This window comes from Carcharodon carcharias, chromosome 6 (genome assembly GCF_017639515.1).
Source record: "Carcharodon carcharias isolate sCarCar2 chromosome 6, sCarCar2.pri, whole genome shotgun sequence".
Taxonomy (NCBI): domain Eukaryota; kingdom Metazoa; phylum Chordata; class Chondrichthyes; order Lamniformes; family Lamnidae; genus Carcharodon; species Carcharodon carcharias.
The window spans coordinates 100,874,304-100,894,574 of NC_054472.1; the positions used below are offsets into that span (position 1 = coordinate 100,874,304).

At 45.3% G+C, this 20,271-nt stretch overlaps 1 long non-coding RNA gene across 1 annotated transcript; it reads left to right on the top strand.

Moving 5' to 3' along the window:
• The first annotated feature begins 7 nt into the window (after positions 1–7).
• Positions 8–13,104, top strand: LOC121279325. Its single transcript, XR_005943361.1, has 2 exons — positions 8–57; positions 12,634–13,104. It is a non-coding gene; the product is annotated as an uncharacterized LOC121279325 (long non-coding RNA).
• Positions 13,105–20,271: the final 7,167 nt, after the last annotated feature.

Genomic DNA, 20,271 nt, shown 5'->3' on the forward strand with positions numbered 1-20,271 from the left:
GCAACCTGCATCACCTCAAAGGATAAGGGCAGCAGATGCCTGGGAACACCACCGCCTGTAAGTTCTCCTCCAAGCCACCCATCAACAGGTTATGATCCCTGTAGAGACCAATAACCTTTTAAAATAAAGGAATACCCACAACAGCAACAGAAAAAAAAAATTGATAAGATTTCACTTTTTAAACTTTTACTGTAACAATTAAAGTAAAATAAATATGCTTCAAACATTAGTTAGCAAACAACTAATACTTCAAATAAAAAGGTAAACTTCATTTTAGATAGTTGATAACAACAAGCCTTATGTAGTTACAAGCACTTGCATCATGTGAACTGCCTCCAATGCCACTATATCCTTTCTTAAATACAGGGACCAAAACTCCTCACCTGGTCCCCATATTTGAGTTTTGTTCCCCATATTTAAGAAAGGGTATACTGGCATTGGAGGCAGTTCAAAAGAGATTCACTCGGCTGACTGCTGGGATGAAGGGAGTTGACTTATCACGAATGGCTAAGCAGGTTAGGCCTTTATTCATTAGAGTTTAGAAGAATGAGGGGTGATCTTATTGAAACATACAAGATCCTGAGGGGGTTTGACAGGGTAGATGTTGAGAAGATGTTTCCACTAGTGGGGGAATCTCGAACTAGGGGACATAGTTACAGAATAAGGGGGCACTCATTTAAAATTGAGATGCGAAGGAATTTCTTTTCTCAGAGGATAGTGAATGGAATTCTCTACCCCAGAGAGTTGTGGTGGCTAGATCACTGAGGAGGTAGATAGATTTTTGAAATATCAGGGAGTTGAAGGTTATGAGGACCTGACAAAGAGGAGTTGAGGCCTGGGGCAGCTCAGCAATGATCTTATTGAATGGTGGGGCAGGCTTGAGGGGCTGAATGGCCTCCTACTCCTATTATGTTTTTATTTGCACAAATGTAGTACCACGTACAATCTCTCATTCTTTACAACTCTGCCTCCAGTATGTAGGATTTCTCACTTCCTACTCAATGGATTTGATCCTTGAGTGCTTTCATGGCAACAATATTCTACCTGAGGCCCCTGGATATAATCAATACTGACCAGGTGTATGTCCGTGAACCCCCTCTCACTCAGGTCACAACAGTCTTGATGGCGTAGCTTTCTCACATCCATTTCAACTAACCAACACACCCAGTTCACGGTTTTGTCATCTGATACAAACTCTCAGCCCCTTAACATGCTTGAGCTATTCATACCACTTTTAGGATTCATTCCCTTTAAGTTTTCCCTCATGTTGCTTCACCAAGAGAGCCTGGAGTTGTATTTACTGCCAAACAGAAAACTCATCTATTTGTAGAGAGCGTTGCTTGCTTCCCATCACACAAATTTTGTGTTATGAAGTTTGTCTGGACCAGTTGCCACAAAATCAAGCTGAAACCTGATACCACTGCAATTAACTTTCATCTCCATAACAACCTTAGCTAAGTTAAACTCTGAAATGATGTCATATTCAAGAAGTTCTCCCCCACCTCCCCCCCCCCCCCACCCTCTTTCCAGAATTATCTTAGTTTTATTTTGTACTTAAAGGGGCATCTCACAAAAAGAAAATACAGCCATCTCCCAAACTAGAAGGGTCATCGCAATCCTGACTTGGAACTATACTGCCATTCTTTTACTGTTGTCAAAACCCCAGAACTCACTAACAGCATCCTGGATATACCTGCACCAGATGGACTAAAGTGGTTCAAGAAGGAAGCTCACCACCACCTCAAGGGTAGTTAGGGATGGGCAACAAATGCTAGTTGTGCCACTGATGCCCACATCTGATGATAGAATGCAAAAAAGTTTATGCAACTGCACCCACAGTACTGTTAGGAAGTTACAGGATTTTGTCCCAGTGACAGTGAAGGAATGAAAAGCTATTTCCAAGTCAGGATAGTGTTGACTTGGAGGGAAATTTGTAGGTGGAGTGCTCTTATGTGCCTGCTGCTCTTTTATTTGGTACAGGTCATCAGTTTGGAAGATGCCATTGAAGGAGCCGTGCATGTTGATGCAGTGCATCTTGAAGATGGTACAAAATGCTGCCATTGGCTGGACCTGGTTCAGCAAGGGTGGGCTTGAAAGCAGGACCCAGAGAAATTTCATGAAAGTTGATTAACCCGTGCATTCTCGCTTACTGGAGATCTTTCTGTATGTGAGCCATCAGACGCAGAGGCTACCTTCCCAGCTAATCTGCAAAAGTAAAAGCTCGTTTGTAGGCTGATTGAGGGTACCACTGGGATCCTTCCATTAGAGATGTGACCACCAGCAGGCCACAGCTGCTGCTGCTGATTGCCATCCTGTGGAGGTATTTCCTCTCCACAGGGATGGTCTTGCAGCTGTGGCCAGCATTTATTTTATTAAATTGTCACCTATAGATGGAGGTGCCCTTATGTTCTTCCTCTGGCAGTGATAATGCCAACCTCTGCTTTTGGGACTACTGTTCTTCCAAGGTTGCAGGCCTGGACCTGCAGGTTCAGCAATTGCATGCCTCCCTTAATTGGACAGTGGACCCAGAGGTGGCCTCCTAATTGGGTGCCTCTGGGAGGATCTCCCAGGCTGGCACCCTGACAGGCAGAGTTGGGTGGGGACTCAGAAATGGCCAAGGGTCAAAGATTCTGCTAACTTTGCACTGCTAGTGGAGGGCGTGAATGTTTAAGATCTGTTAATAGACTCATAGAAATTTACAGCACAGAAGGAGGCCATTTGGCCCATCCTGTCTGCACCGGTCAACAAAGAATTGACTACATTTTCCAGTCCTTGGCCCATAGCCCTGGAGGCTAGGCAACGCAAGCAAATATCTAAATACTCCTTAAACGTTACGAGAGTTGCTGACTCAACCATCCTTTCAGACTCCCACTACCATCCGGGTGAAAAAATTTCTCCTCAACTCCCCTCTTAGCCTTCTACCTCTTAAATCTATACCCCCTGGTTATTGACTCCTCTACTAACGGAAAAACTGCTTTCCTATCCACCCTATCTATGCCCCTCATAATCTTATACACCTCTATCAGGTCCCCTATCAACCTTCGTTGCTTCAAGGAAAACAACCCCAACCTATCCAATATTTCCTCATATCTCAGACCCTCCAGCCCAGGTAGCTTCCTGGTAAATCTTCTTTGCACCCTAGTGAGTCTGTCCATGCTGGCGTATAACGCAAGAATATTTGAACTTGTCCACTTTGGCAGGAAGAATATTATTTAAATGGAGAGAGATTGCAGTAGTCTGGGATACTGAAGGATCTGGGTGTTCTGGTACATGAATCACAAAAAATTAGTATGCAGATACAGCAAGTGTTAGAAAGGCACATGGAATGTTGTCATTTATTGCAAGGGAAATAGAATATATAAGAAGGGATGTTTTGCTACAGCTGTCCAGGGTGTTGGTGAGATCACATATGGAGTTCTGTGTACAGTTTTGGTCTCCTTATTTAAGAAAGGATATAATACATTAGGACCAGTTCAGAGAAGGTTCACACAACTGAGGCCTGGGATGGGGTTTACAGGTTATCTTATGAGGAAAGGTTGAAAAGGCTGGGCCCGTATCCATTGGAGTTTAGAAGAAAGACAGGGATCTTATTGAAACATAAGATCCTGAGGGGACTTGATAAGGTGAATGCTAAAAGGATGTTTCCATTGTAGGAGAGACTAGAACCAGGGGACATGGTTTAAAAATAAGGGGTTTCCCATTTAAGATGGGAGATGAGAATTTTTTCTCAGAGGGTTGTGAGTCTTTGGAACTCTATTCTCCAGATAGCATTGGAGGCATGGCCATTGAATGTTTTTAAGGCTGAGTTAGATAGATTCTTAATTGATAAGGGAGTCAAAGATTATTGGGGGTAGACAGAAAAGTGAAGTTGAGGCCACAATCAAATCAGCCATGATCTTATTAAATGGCGTAGCAGCTTCAAAGGGCTGAGTGGCCTACTCCTGCTCCTAATCCATGTGTTTGTATGTGTTGTGTACTATTCTCCTACCCCCACAAAGGTGTTCTGTTCCCATTCCTTACCAAATGGAATGGCTAACAGCCTACCATGAACAATAATAACTTATACTTACATAGATCTGTAACAATAAAATATCCAAAAGTACTTCACAGGAGCATTATTAAACAAAGTTTGACAACAATCCAAGTAAAGAGATATCATACCAGGTGACCAAAACATAATCAAAGAGATAAGTTTTAAGGAACGTCTTAAAGGAAGCGAGAAAGAATTAAGACCCAGGCAGCAAAAGCCAAAATCATCAACGATGGAGCAATTTTAAAATTGGAGATAAGCAAGAAGCCAGTATTGGAGGAGCTCAGAGATTGTAAAGGGTTGTAGAGATATAGGAGGTTAATCAGATATGAGGCCATGAAGCAGTATGAAAACAAGGATGAGAATTTTAAAATTGAGGCATTGCTGGACTATGAGCCAATATTAATCAGTGAATGCAGGAGTAATAGGTTAACAGGGCTTGGTTTGAATTGGAAGATGAGCAACAGGGTTTTGGATCGGCTCAAGCTTGTGGAAGATGGAAAATGGGAGGCCAGCCAAGAATGCATTGGAATAGTTAGGTCTAGAGGTAACAAAAGTATGGATGATGAGCTGAGGCAGGGTTGGAGGTGGACGATGTTAGGATGGTGGAGATAGGTAGTCTTGGTGATGAAGCAGTTATGTGGTTGGAAGCTCATCTCAATCAATGAAATGCCAATGTTGCACATTATCTGGTTCATCCTCCAACAGTTGCCAGGGAGAGGAATTAATGTAAACACCTGCCACAATGCCATTGATCTTCCTAGTATTTAGTTGGAGGAAATTTCTGACCATCCAGGATGGGATGTTGGAAAAATGATGTGAAGAATTAGAGAATGGTGGAGGGCCAAGAGAGGTGGATGTATCATGTTAACGTCAGTTGTGGGGAAGTTAATGAAATCTTTCATCACAGATGGGTGGAATCTTAACTGAACTGACCAGCATACAGAGGAGAGGCTGATAGGTCATGAACCTGTTGGTTGTATCAGCCATCATGGCATTTGTATCAGACTCTTGGGTTTTCCAACCAATCATACATTGCAGAAGTGATGATGACTCACACTCTATCAATGGAGTCTCTCTACAGGTACCCCGGCAGGGGTCAATGGCTGCAGGAGACTTTGTTTATGAAGGACACTGAAGGCAAGAACATGAAAGAAGAATGTGGGAAGACTGCCCCTCCCCCACCCCCAACCCCACTGGTTCTTTGGCTCTTCCCTGGAAGTCACACTGGAAACAGGTCCAGAAGGGCAGTGTTCTTTCCTGTGGATGGAAGAGACCAGCCACACAAAAGCAAAAGGTATCAGCAACAGGAGTGTGACCCCAGGACTTGGATTCAGTGTCAGAAAAGGTTAGGTCAGAAAAATCCCTTTCAAGTGGCATCTATTGCTCTCTGACTCCCCTAGCATCCTACACTGGAGTGTTGCTCTGGGCTGCAGTAGAGTGCTTCAGTTGGAGTTTGGTGACTGAGGGAATTTAAGGGTTAATTTCTATCTAAGTCTAGTCATTCTTTAATTTAGTAATTAACTGAAAGTTGCTGTTTGGTTTGGAAGAAGGTGAGTTTTAGGCCAGCTTTAAAACCGGGTTTATATAGGCTCTGCATGCAGCTACAACTAGTTAATTAGATAACTGTCTTAAACAGATTTTCAGAGGCTAGATTCAAAGAGTATAAAAACAGCTGATCTTACACTGCTAACTTTGACTGCACTGCAGTGCTGCTCTGGGCTGCAGTAGAGTGCTTAAGTTGGAGTTTTGTAACTGAGGAAACGAGGTGAGGAGGGAACGAGGTGATCCTTTGAGTACAATGAGTATGGTCAGGTAAGTATTTACTACTTTTATCGCTTACAGTTTTTAAAGCCTTCTTTTGTGGTTCATCGTTTGTAAGGGCTATATTCTGTAACAACGAGGAGCACGAAAGAAGGGCCCTAGAGTAATTGATATTATTTGGTATTAAGTATCTTCCAAAAGGTTTAATTTAATTTAATGGGGTAAGTCATGGCAGGAGAGCCCAAAGCCATGGTGTGCTCCTCCTGTTCTATGTGGGAAACCAGGAACATTTCCAGTGCCCAGGGCCAGCATGTGTGCAGGAAGTGTCTCCAGCTGCAGCCCCTGGAAGCTGAGGTTTCGGAGCTGGACCGGTGGCTGAGGACACTGTGGAGCATCCGTGAGGCAGACAGTGTCGTGGATAGCACGTATAGAGAGGTGGTCACACTGCAAGAGTCCACAGGCAGGAAGGGAATGGGTGACCACCAGGCAGAGCAAGAGGACTAGGCAGGCAGCTCAGGAATCTCCTGTGGCTATTCCCCTGCAAAACAGATATACCATTTTGGATACTGTTGGAGGGGAATGGCCTCTCAGGGGAAAGCAGCAATAGCCAAATTCGTTGAACCATGGTTAGCTCTGCTGCGCAGGGGAGGAGTAAAAAGTGTGGGAATGCAATAGTTATAGGGGATTCAATTGTAAAGGGAATAGATAGGCGTTTCTGTGGCTGCAAATGAGACTCCAGGATGGTATGTTGCCTCCCTAGTGCTAGGGTCAAGGATGTCTCAGAGTGGCTACAAGACATTCTGAAGGGGGAGGGTGAACAGCCAGTGGTCGTGGTACACATTGGTGCAAACGACATAGGTTAAAAAAGGGATGAGGTCCTAAAAACAAAATATAGGGAGTTAGGAAGTAAGTTGAAAAGTAGGACCTCAAAGGTAGTTATCTCAGGATTACTACCAGTGCCACATGCTAGTCAGAGGAGAAATAGCAGGATATATTGGATGAATACATGGCTGAAGAGATGGTGTAAGGGGGAGGGTTTCAGATTCCTGGGACATTGGGACCGGTTCTAGACGAGGTGGGACCAGTACAAACTGGACGGGTTACACCTGGGCAGGACCGTGACTGAATTCCTAGGGGGAATACTTGCTAGAGTGGTTGGGGAGGGTTTAAATTAAAATGGCAGGGGAATGGGAACCTATGCAAGGAGTCAGAGGAAGGGGAATCAAGGGCAAGAACAAAAGACAGAAAGGGGAATAAGAAAAGTGATAGGCAGAAAAATCAAGGGCAAGAATCAAACAGGACATCAGTGAAAAATAGCGAGAACGGGGCAAGTAATGTTAAAAAGACAAGCCTTAAGGCTTTGTGCCTTAACGCGAGGAACATTCGTACAAACAGGTATGATATGGTCGGGATTACGGAAACATGGCTGCAGGGTGACCAGGGATGGGAACTGAACATCCAGGGGTATTCAGTATTTAGGAAGGACAGACAAAAAGGAAAAGGCAGTGGAGTTGCATTGCTGGTTAAAGAGGAAATTAACGCAATAGTGAGGAAAGATATTAGCTCTGACAATGTGGAATCTGTATGGGTAGAGCTGAGAAGCACTAAGGGGCAAAAAACATTAGTGGGGTTGTATATCGACTCCCAAACTGTAACGGTAATATTGGGAATGGCATTAAACAAGAAATTGGAGACGCATTTAATAAAGGAACATCTGTAATTATGGGTGACATTAACCTGCATATAGATTGGGCAAATCAAATTAGTAACAATACCGTAGAGGAGGAATTCCTGGAGTGTATACGGGATGGTTTTCTGGACCAATATGTTGAGGAACCAACTAGAGAACAGACCATCCTAAACTGGGTATTGTGTAAAGAGAAAGGAATAATTGGCAATCTAGTTGTGCGAGGCCCCTTGGGGATGAGCGACCATAATATGATAGAGTCCTTCATCAAGCTGGAGAGTGACGTAGTTGACTCTGAGACTAGGGTCCTGAATCTTAATAAAGGAAACTACATGGTATGAGGCGTGAGTTGGCTATGATGGATTTGGAAACGTTACTTAAAGGGATGACGGTGGATAGACAATGGCAAACATTCAAAGAGCGCATGGGTGAACTGCAACAATTGTTTATTCCTGTCTGGCTCAAAATTAAAATAGGAAAGGTGGCCAAACCAAGGCTTACAAGGGAAATTAGAGATAGTATTAGATCCAGGGAAGAGGCATACACATTGGCCAGAAGAAACCACAGACCTGAGGATTGGGAGCACTTTAGAATTCAGCAAAGGAGGACCAAGGGATTGATTGAGAAGGGGAAAATAGAGTATGAGAGTAAGCCTGTGGGGAACATGAAAACTGACTGTAAAAGTTTCTATAGGTATGTGAAGAGAAAAAGATTGATGAAGACAAATGTACAGTCAGAAACAGGGGAATTTATAATGGGGAAGAAAGAAATGACTGACCAACTAAATACATACTTCGGTTCTGTCTTCACAAAGGAGGACACAAATAATGTACCAGAAATGTTGGGGAACACAGGCTTTAGTGAGAGGGAGGAACTGAAAGAAATCAGTATTAGTAGGGAAATTGTGTTGCAGATATTGATGGGTTTGAAGGCCAATAAATCCCCAGGGCCTGATAATCTACATCCCAGAGTACTTAAGGAAGTAGCCCTAGAAATATTGGATGCATTGGTGGTCATCTTCTGAAATTCTATAGACTCTGGAACAATTCCTACAGATTGGAGGGTAGCTAACGTAACCCCACTATTTAAAAAGGAAGGTAGAAAGAAAACAGGGAATTATAGACCAGTCAGCCTGATGTCAGTAGTGGGGAAAATTCTAGAGTCCATTATAAAAGATTTAATAGCTGAGCACTTGGAAAACAGTGGCAGAATCGGACAGAGTCAGCATGGATTTATGAAAGGGAAATCATGCTTGACAAATCTAATAGAATTTTTCGAGAATGTAACTAGTAGAGTTGATGAGGGGGAGCTGGTAGATGTGGTTTATTTGGACTTTCAGAAGGTTTTCAACAAAGTCCCACATAAGAGATTAGAGTGTAAAATTAAAGCATATGGGATCGGGGGTAGTGTATTGAGATGGATGGAAAACTGGTTGGCAGACAGGAAAGAAGGAGTAGGAATAAATGAATCTTTTTCCGAATGGCAGGCAGTGACGAGCGTGGTACCGCGAGGATTGGTGCTGGGATCACAGCTATTTATAATATATATTAATGATTTAGATGAGGGAACTAAATGTAATATCTCCAAATTTGCAGATGACACAAAGCTGGGTGGGAGGGTGAGCTGTGAGGAGGATGCAGAGATGTTTCAGTGTGATTTGGAAAAGTTGAGTGAGTGGGCAAATGGGTGGCAGATGCAGTATAATGTGGATAAATGTGACTTTATCCATTTTGGTAGCAAAAACAGGAAGGCAAATTATTATCTGAATGGCTATAAATTGAGAGAGGGGAGTGTGCAACGAGACCTGGGTGTCCTTGTACTCCAGTCGCTGAAGGTAAGCATGCAGGTGCAGCAGGCGGTTAAGAAGGCAAATGGTATGTTGGCCTTCATAGCCAGAGGATTCAAGTACAGGAACAGGGATGTCTTGCTGCAATTGTACAAGGCCTTGGTGAGACCACACTTAGAATATTGTGTGCAGTTTTGGTCTCCTTATCTGAGGAAGGATGTACTTGCTATAGAGGGAGTGCAGTGAAGGTTTACCCGACTGATTCCTGGGATGGCGGGACTGACATATGAGGAGAGATTGAGTCGCTTAGCATTATACTCGCTGTTCAGAAGAATGAGGGGGGATCTCATGGAAACCTATAAAATTCTAACAGGACTAGACAGGGTAGATGCAGGAAGGATGTTCCCGATGGTGGGGGAGTCCAAAACCATGGGTCACAGTCTGAGGATATGGGGTAGACCATTTAAGACTGAAATGAGGAGAAATTTCTTCACCCAGAGAGTGGTGAGCCTGTGGAATTCGCTACCACAGAAAGTAGTTGCGACCAAAACAATGTATGTTTTCAAGAAGTAGTTAGATATAGCTCTTGGTGTGAAAGGGATCAAAGGATATGGGGAGAAAGCTGGAGCAGGCTATTGAGTTGGATGATCAGCCATGATCATAATAAATGGCGGAGCAGGCTCGAATGGCCTACTCCTGCTCCTAGTTTCTATGTTTCTATCCTTCTATCAGCATCCCCTTGATTGCCACACCCTGCATTCCACACATTCCTTTTTTTGCAGGCACATCCTCAAATCTCAATCTGAATAGCCAACACTCTCATTTACCCTCATCCTATTCCTATCTCATATCCATCTCTCACAATCGCCCTCCTCAAATGTTCTCTTTTCATCCTCAATACACATTTCACGCCTCACACTCATAACACTAATCTCTCTCATTGTGGGAGAAGGTGCAAAACTCCAGGCAGAGGCAGAAAACCAAGGGTGGACCTGCAGCTATAGCTACTGTCACCAATGTGTAATTATAATATTAAAGGTTTTAAGCACAACGGTTTTAAAGATACATTTCTGTTTTGAAACCTTTACATTGAGTTTAAAAGCCTTTTTTCAAAATGAAAACATGGACAGACAATGTAGCACCTTTCTGTCTTTATTCAAACCTTATGATAAAAACAAAAAACTGCGGATGCTGGAAATCCAAAACAAAAATAGAATTACCTGGAAAAACTCAGCAGGTCTGGCAGCATCGGCGGAGAAGAAAAGAGTTAACGTTTCGAGTCCTCATGACTCTTCAGCAGAACTTTTTTAAAAGAGTGCAGTAAGTTCAGAGAGAGACAGATTAGAATGGGTGAGAGGAGCAGAGAAATTGAGACGACTAATGTCGCGCCAACAGTTCTCAATGAAAAGATCAAGAGAAGGTAAGAATCCAGAGGGAAGGGTCCAGGTGGAGGGAGAATATTGGAGGTGGGTAAAAGGATCCGTTGAACAGGGAGAGGACTCCTGCCCAAAGAAGGGAGCCCAGAGACGAAGACGGCAGAAGAGTTCAGCATTGTGCCGAGCCCGAAATTCATTGAGATGAGGGCGTAAGGGTATGAAACTAAATCCTTTGCTCAGCGTCGAAGAGGGGAAGGTCAGGGGGTATAGTGAATACAGGCTGGGGCTGAGATTGGAAGATGGGGTGGGGATGGAGGGACAGGCAGGGGTGGAGGGTCCTAGATGGGTGTTGGTATCGATGAGTTGTTGGAGCTTGCATTCCTTAGCACTTGAGAGAAAGAGAAAAAGTTTCTTGTTGAGGTGTCGGATGAGACGAAGAATAAAATGAAACTGGGGGCACGCGCAGCTTTGAAAAAGGGTAAGGAGGTGCTGCTGGAGGGAGAGGTTGAGTGTGTTCATATGGCGGCGCATGGCACTGAGTGTGGATTTCAGAATGTGATGGGAACAGCAGTCTGAGAAATGTTTTATGTCCCGGAGATACCTGTAATCCTGGGTGGGTTTGAAACAAGAGGGATGGAATTTCAGTTGAAATCTACGTGGGGTAAGTGGGAGATGGAGACAGTCACTTAGAAAGGAGATATGGCTGTGAAAGCGGGTTTTAGTAAACACCTTGTCAAACACCAGGAGGGAAATGGAAAGCAATGAAGGTGAACAAGGCAAAAGAGAGATACGGAAATCTTGTCGCAGAGAGGAACAAAACTTCTTCAAGGTAGGCATTTCTTGAAGAGGAGTGGCAGTCAATTAAACAAAGAGATAAAAACAAAAAACTGCAGATGCTGGAAATCCAAAACAAAAACAGAATTACCTGGAAAAAGTCAGCAGGTCTGGCAGCATCGGCGGAGAAGAAAAGAGTTGACATTTCAAGTCCTCATGACTCTCTAAAGGGTCATGAGGACTCGAAATGTCAACTCTTTTCTTCTCCGCTGATGCTGCCAGACCTGCTGAGTTTTTCCAGGTAATTCTGTTTTTGTTTTATTCAAACCTTGTCGGACTCATATCTCTAGCGCTGGCTACAAAGAGTTATTAAAATTCAAAAGACTCCTCCAGGGATGTCCATCGTATCCGCTAAATGGTGTTAAAACCCCTTGGCTTCTGAGAGAACAGGAGGCAGGAAGGGACTTCAAAGGACCACAACATAACTACCTTCTATCCATGGTGAAACAATGGCCAGATTTTATGCATTGTTCATGTGGGCGCACACCGGACCTGGAATCGCGTGAGAAAATGTTGGGCGCGTGTCCCAACACCCAACATTACAGTCAGTGGGTGCGCGCGAGAGTCAAGAGCGCGCTTGCCAACTATTAAGCAGCAATTAAGCCCATTAAACAGCCACTTGTCAGCGATTTAACCTGGCCCATTCATTTTTACGGTTGATGGATGGGCCAATCAGTCAGGTGGCCTTCACCTTTTCGCTACAAACTACATCCAGGGTGGGATGAAATGCCTGGGGTTAAATAAAATAAAAGGAAGTTCGTTTGAGGGATGATCTGCTATGCACTCTGCTGCCAGTTGCTTGCATTTACAGTATTGTGACGCTTTGCAGCAGTTTGTTGAGCTCATTTCATTTTTAAATGACTGCAGCTTCCTGAGGCAGCTCCACAGCAGCCATCAGCCTTCAGGGAGCGCAAGCCCACACCCTCCCCTCTCTCGGTGCCTGCCCTCTTCCCACACCCCCCGGCAGAATTGAGCCTTTCTCAGCGTGCGTTTCATGTGTGAAACTGCGTTTGGGGGCCGATCGCAGGCAGAAGCGCATTTCACGTCTGCTTCTGGGCCTGCTGATCGTGTGCACCCAACAAATGTCAGATTCATGCCAATGACTCCTTGAAAATTAACATGGCAGCCATTTTTGTGTTTTTTGAACTATATAAAGGAGACTGTAAGAAGCCATCTTGAGTGACAGTGTGAGAGACAATAACAGCACACAGATCTCAGCAGAAACAGCCAGGAACCCCCAAAAAGAACTCCAAGAGACATTAGAGGGGTTTTCTCTTTGCCACCAAGAGTCAAAGAGGAAGGTATTAAGAAATCAACTGCTGTTCTGCCAAAAGAGTCCAGGCAATCTTCAAGTGTTGTAACCACAGAACTGGTGAGGAACAAGAAATCTCTCTCTCTCTCAAAACCTACTTGAACTGCTGTGTCAACCTGCAAAAGGCAAACACTGACTGGTCGACTGCAGAAGACATCTCAGCTGTTTAACCAATCCTCAAGTTTCAACCCATTCACTTAAGAAAGCAGAAACTCAAGCAATGGGCCTGCAAGTTAATAGCTTTATCACTTTTACCTAAATAACTTCCAGCAGTAGTTTTGTAATAAACCAATCTTTATCTTGTTTAAGACTAAAGCTTTTCTTCAAGGTTATTTTCAAACTGAACAGCTCATAAATTAAAAGGGGGCTACACACACACACACACACATTCACACACACACAAATTCTTAGCTCATGGACCACTTTGAGGAAACATCTTTTCTGTGGACATGACACACCATGACCACATTGGAGGAGGTCACCTTGGTGATCGGCAGGGTGTCCCACACTCTAGGCATCAGCAATGCAGAGATGGCATGGCCCAGAGATCTGGTGACAGCATTAGAGAATACACTACGACTCCTTACTTAACAGTCAATCATTGATTTGATGTCACAACCAACTGAACTGCCACAATGTGCTTTATTTTGAGTTGGTACAATTTCCCATGTCAGCACTAACTCACCTTTGAAATTGCACAAATCCTTCAGGGGTGATGGAGGAGCTGATGAGGGATGAGGCCAAAGAGTCCTCAATGGAGGGTAAGCACTCTAAGGATGCTCTGTCACATGACTCATGCATACTCTCCACCAGCGCAGTTACATACATCTCAAGTCTTGTGGTAGAGATAGCTAGGGTTGTCACATGATGACCACATATGAACAGGAGCAAGTGTTGAAAACAAGGAAAGCATTGGAGATTCCATGTCTGAGGGTGCAGGATACTCTGAGCTTTGCTCCGTTGAATTTAGATGTTAAGCCTTGGAGGTTAGCCATGAGAAGGCAACTTGTGCAGCAGCAATGGGAAATGCATGTGTTTCTGTCAGCATTTCCAGAGGCGATGTATACTCTTGGAGATAGATTGGAGGAGTCGATCTCCAGCATGAGTGCCATGAAGTTACAGGCATTTTGCTGATGTCCACCTTCATGGACAAAGGGCCATCTGCATGGAGAACCAGATGTGGCTGCCAACAAGTGCAAGCTGGCCCAAACCAATACAAAATGGAGCAAAGCCTCATTGACATGCAGCCAAGTGCTCTCAAGCTCTTGGCTAGCAGGAAAGTGCAGATGGGACATGAGATGGGAAAAGGGCAAATGATAGAGGGGATTCCTCTCAAAGCACTCTCAATTCTTATCCCTCACCCAGACAGTTGCACATGATGCTGTCTGCACATGCACAGGTACAGTTGGGCAGTGTTTGGTAGGACTCTCACAGGGTCCAAAACCCAGAGGATATCTGCCGCAGGCATTTCATCTGTCAAAGCAGAGGAATGAGCAGTATGTCTCCAGCTCTGAGGATATAATGGGTAACACAATGTAGGATTAAGATGAAGTGGATGAGAAAGATTTTAGTTGTACAAAGGGATTCACTTGGTTGTGTATTGTAATGTTAATGGTGTTATGCTGGTATTTATTTTAATGAATAAAACACTTCGGGTGGAATTTTGTGGAGGAAACGGGGCTTTGGCCTTGGCAAGAGCCATGCATCTCCTCTTTTCACAGGCCAGTAGTGGGCCTTCCCCAGAATCGAGGACTGCAGGGGTGGAAGTCCCACCCACTGAGAGCTACTGGCCAATCAGAGGCAACAGCTCTTCTGTACTTGGTAGTGGCTCCCACCCAAGGCCTCAGATCGCGGACTTCTCCAGGCACAGATGAGTGATGGCGGGTGGGGGTGTCACAGGCAGGGGTGTGGGTGACGGGAGTCAACAGCAAGGGCAGGGTAGGGGGACGCTCTCGGCGGCCACCCCCTCCCCCCACCCCCCTTCCTGATGCCAGGTCCCTCAATCAAGCACTTTGCTGTTAAAGATGAATTCTTGTTAAATAATAACAGAATTACCTGGAAAAACTCAGCAGGTTGGGCAGCATCGGCGGAGAAGAAAAGAGTTGACGTTTCGAGTCCTCATGACCCTTCGACAGAACTTGAGTTCGAGTCCAAGAAAGAGTTGAAATATAAGCTGGTTTAAGGTGTGTGGCGGGGGGGAGAGAGAGAGAGAGAGAGAGAAGTGGAGGGGGGTGGTGTGGTTGTAGGGACAAACAAGCAGTGATAGAAGCAGATCATCAAAAGATGTCACCAACAATAGAACAAAAGAACACATAGGTGTTGAAGTTGGTGATATTATCTAAACGAATGTGCTAATTAAGAATAGATGGTAGGGCACTCAAGGTATAGCTCTAGTGGGGGTGGGGAGAGCATAAAATATTTTAAAATACTTAAAAATAATGGAAATAAGTGGGAAAAGAAAAATCTATATAATTTATTGGAAAAAAAAACAAAAGGAAGGGGGAAACAGAAAGGGGGTGGGGATGGAGGAGCGAGCTCAAAACCTAAAGTTGTTGAATTCAATATTCAGTCCGGAAGGCTGTAAAGTGCCTAGTCGGAAGATGAGGTGTTGTTCCTCCAGTTTGCGTTAAGCTTCACTGGAACAATGCAGCAAGCCAAGGACAGACATGTGGGCAAGAGAGCAGGGTGGAGTGTTAAAATGGCAAGCGACAGGGAGGTTTGGGTCATTCTTGCGGACAGACCGCAGGTGTTCTGCAAAGCGGTTGCCCAGTTTACGTTTGGTCTCTCCAATGTAGAGGAGACCACATTGGGAGCAACAAATGCAGTAGACTAAGTTGGGGGAAATGCAAGTGAAATGCTGCTTCACTTGAAAGGAATGTTTGAGCCCTTGGACGGTGAGGAGAGAGGAAGTGAAGGGGCAGGTGTTACATCTTTTGCGTGGGCATGGGGTGGTGCCATAGGAGGGGGTTGAGGAGTAGGGGGTGAGGGAGGAGTGGACCAGGGTGTCCCGGAGGGAGCGATCCCCACAGAATGCCGATGGGGGGGTGAAGGGAAGATGTGTTTGGTGGTGGCATCATGCTGGAGTTGGCGGAAATGGCGGAGGATGATCCTTTGAATGCGGAGGCTGGTGGGGTGATAAGTGAGGAGAAGGGGGACCCTATCATGTTTCTGGGAGGGAGGAGGAGGCGTGAGGGCGGATGCACGGGAGATGGGCCGGACACGGTTGAGGGCCCTGTCAACGACCGTGGGTGGAAAACCTCGGTTAAGGAAGAAGGAGGACATGGCAGAGGAACTGTTTTTGAAGGTAGCATCATCGGAACATGCGACGGAGGCGAAGGAACTGAGAGAATGGGATGGAGTCCTTACAGGAAGCGGGGTGTGAGGAGCTGTAGTCGAGATAGCTGTGGGATTCGGTGGGTTTGTAATGGATATTGGTGGACAGTCTATCACCAGAGATTGAGACAGAGAGGTCAAGGAAGGGAAGGGAAGTGTCAGGGATGGACCGTGTGAAAATGATGGAGGGGTGGAGATTGGAAGCAAAATTAATAAATTTTTCCAAGTCCCAACGAGAGCATGAAGCAGCACCGAAGTAATCATCGATGTACCGGAGAAAGAGTTGTGGAAGGGGGCCGGAGTAGGACTGGAACAAGGAAAGTTCCACATACCCCATAAAGAGACAGGCATAGCTGGGGCCCATGTGGGTACCCATAGCCACACCTTTTATTTGGAGGAAGTGAGAGGAGTTGAAGGAGAAATTGTTCAGTGTGAGAACAAGTTCAGCCAGACAGAGGAGAGTAGTGGTGGATGGGGATTGTTCGGGCCTTTGTTCGAGGAAGAAGCTAAGGGCCCACAGACCATCCTGGTGGGGGATGGAGGTGTAGAGGGATTGGACGTCCATGGTGAAGAGGAAGCGGTTGGGGCCAGGGAACTGGAAATTGGTGATGTGACGTAAGGTGTCAGAGGAATCATGGATGTAGGTGGGAAGGGACTGGACAAGGGGAGAGAGAAGGGAGTTAAGATAACGAGAAATGAGTTCTGTGGGGCAGGTGCAGGCTGAGACGATCGGTCTACCGGGGCAGTTCTGTTTGTGGATTTTGGGTAGGAGATAGAAGCGGACCGTCCGAGGTTGGGCGACTATCAGGTTGGAAGCTGTGGGAGGAAGATCCCCAGAGGAGATGAGGTCAGTGACAGTTCTGGAAACAATGGCTTGATGTTCAATGGTGGGGTCATGGTCCAGGGAGAGGTAGGAGGAAGTGTCTACGAGTTGACGCTCAGCCTCCACGAGGTAGAGGTCAGTGCGCCAGACAACAACAGCACCACCCTTGTCAGCGGGTTTGATGACAATGTCAGGGTTGGACCTGAGAGAATGGAGTGCAGTAAGTTCAGAGAGAGACAGGTTAGAATGGGTGAGAGGAGCAGAGAAATTGAGACGACTAATGTCACGCCGACAGTTCTCAATGAAAAGATCAAGAGAAGGTAAGAATCCAGAGGGAGTGGTCCAGCTGGAGGGAGAATATTGGAGGTGGGTGAACGGATCCGTTGAATGGGGAGAGGACTCCTGCCCAAAGAAGGGAGCCTGAAGACTAAGACGGCAGAAGAAGAGTTCAGCAGCATGTCGAGCCCAAAATTCGTTGAGGTGAGGGCGTAAGGGTATGAAACTAAGTCCTTTGCTGAGCACTGAACGTTCAGCATCGGAGAGGGGAAGGTCAGGGGGTATAGTGAATACACGGCTGGGGGTGGGATTGGAAGATAGGGTGGGGACAGAAGGACAGGCAGGGGTGGAGGGTCCTAGATGGGTGTTGGTGTCGATGAGTTGTTGGAGCTTGCGTTCCTTAGCACTTGAGAGAAAGAGAAAAAATTTCTTGTTGAGGTGTCGGATGAGCCGAAGAATAAAATGAAACTGGGGGCATGCGCAGCTTTGAAAAAGGGTACGGCGGTGCTGCTGGAGGGAGAGGTCGAGTGTGTTCTTTGGCGGCGCATGGCACTGAGTGTGGATTTCAGAATATGACGGGAACAGCAGTCCGAGAAACGTTTTATGTCCCAGAGATACCTGTAGTCCTGGGTGGGTTCAAAACATGAGGGGTGGAATTTCAGTTGAAATCCACATGGGGTAAGTCGGAGACGGAGTCAGTCACTGAGAAAAGAGATATGGCTGTGAAAGCGGGTTTTAGTAAACACATTGTCAAACACCAGGAGGGAAATGGAAAGCAATGAAGATGAGCAAGGCAAAAGAGAGGTACGGAAATCTTGTCGCAGAGAAGAACAGAACTTCTTCAAGGAGGTAGGCATTTCTTGAAGAGCAGTGACAGTCAATTAAACACAGATAAAATCAAAAAAACTGCGGATGCTGGAAATCCAAAACAAAAACAGAATTACCTGGAAAAACTCAGCAGGTCTGGCAGCATCGGCGGAGAAGAAAAGAGTTGACGTTTCGAGTCCTCATGACCCTTCGACAGAACTTGAGTTCGAGTACAAGAAAGAGTTGAAATATAAGCTGGTTTAAGGTGTGTGCTGGGGGGGGTGGAGAGAGAGAGAGAGAGAGAAGTGGAGGGGGGTGGTGTGGTTGTAGGGACAAACAAGCAGTGATAGAAGCAGATCATCAAAAGATGTCACCAACAATAGAACAAAAGAACACATAGGTGTTAAAGTTGGTGATATTATCTAAACGAATGTGCTAATCCCGCGCATCCGCCCTTACGCCTTCTCCTCCCTCCCAGAAACATGATAGGGTCCCCCTTCTCCTCACCTATCACCCCACCAGCCTCCACATTCAAAGGATCATCCTCTGCCATTTCCGCCAACTCCAGCATGATGCCACCACCAAACACATCTTCCCTTCACCCCCCCTATCGGCATTCTGTAGGGATCGCTCCCTCCGGGACACCCTGGTCCACTCCTCCCTCACCCCCTACTCCTCAACCCCCTCCTATGGCACCACCCCATGCCCACGCAAAAGATGTAACACCTGCCCCTTCACTTCCTCTCTCCTCACCGTCCAAGGGCTCAAACATTCCTTTCAAGTGAAGCAGCATTTCACTTGCATTTCCCCCAACTTAGTCTACTGCATTTGTTGCTCCCAATGTGGTCTCCTCTACATTGGAGAGACCAAACGTAAACTGGGCGACCGCTTTGCAGAACACCTGCAGTCTGTCCGCAAGAATGACCCAAACCTTCCTGTCGCTTGCCATTTTAACACTCCACCCTGCTCTCTTGCCCACATGTCTGTCCTTGGCTTGCTGCATTGTTCCAATGAAGCCCAACGCAAACTGGAGGAACAACACCTCATCTTCCGACTAGGCACTTTACAGCCATCCGGACTGAATATTGAATTCAACAACTTTAGGTCTTGAGCTCCCTCCTCCATCCCCACCCCCTTTCTGTTTCCCCCTTCCTTTTGTTTTTTTTTCCAATAAATTATATAGATTTTTCTTTTCTCACCTATTTCCATTATTTTTAAGTATTTTAACATCTTTTATGCTCTCCCCACCCCCACTAGAGCTATACCTTGAGTGCCCTACCATCTATTCTTAATTAGCACATTCGTTTAGATAATATCACCAACTTCAACACCTATGTGTTCTTTTGTTCTACTGTTGGTGACATCTTTTGATGATCTGCTTCTATCACTTCTTGTTTGTCCCTACAACCACACCACCCCCTCCACTTCTCTCTCTCTCTCTCTCCCCCGCCCCCCACACACCTTAAACCAGCTTATATTTCAACTCTTTCTTGGACTCGAGCTCAAGTTCTGTCGAAGGGTCATGAGGACTCAAAACGTCAACTCTTTTCTTCTCCGCCGATGCTGCCAGACCTGCTGAGTTTTTCCAGGTAATTCTGTTTTTGTTTTGGATTTCCAGCATCCGCAGTTTTTTTGTTTTTATCTCTTGTTAAATAATTGTGGTTAAGTTCTGCCAGATCTAAATGGCTATAATATAAAGAAAGACTACCAGCTGTTAGTGTGCTCTTAATTCAATACCTTCACTTACCTGTGTACCACCTTGTTTTAAGCTTTGTGCTGGCTAGTTGCACTTGTCCTTCTCTAAACAATCACTTTGATTCATGTGAATTGTACTGACATTTTTAGAAACGGTCAAAGAAATAAAGAATAAATAGTATCTGATTCTATTGAGATCAAACTGACCTATAAAATGATTAAGGTATGCCCTGACCAAAAAGGCAAGGCACAGCAGACGGGCAAGTCTGAATTTGGGCCCATATATTTTTCTCTTTGCTTAGTTCAATGAAAAAAATAGTGGCCTGGATTTTGCACTTGCCATTATTTCCACTTACAGTTGCCCTCAGATTTTTAGTTGGTTTTTGAACAACAATTTAGGATAATTTAGAGGGCCAATTCAGTGCATCATGCTCTACAGCAGAATGTAGGAGCACGGTAGGCAGTTTAGCTCTTTGAGCTGTCCACCATTCAGAGACATCATAGCTGCTCTGTGATCTGAATCCTTTACCCCATATTCCCTTATACCT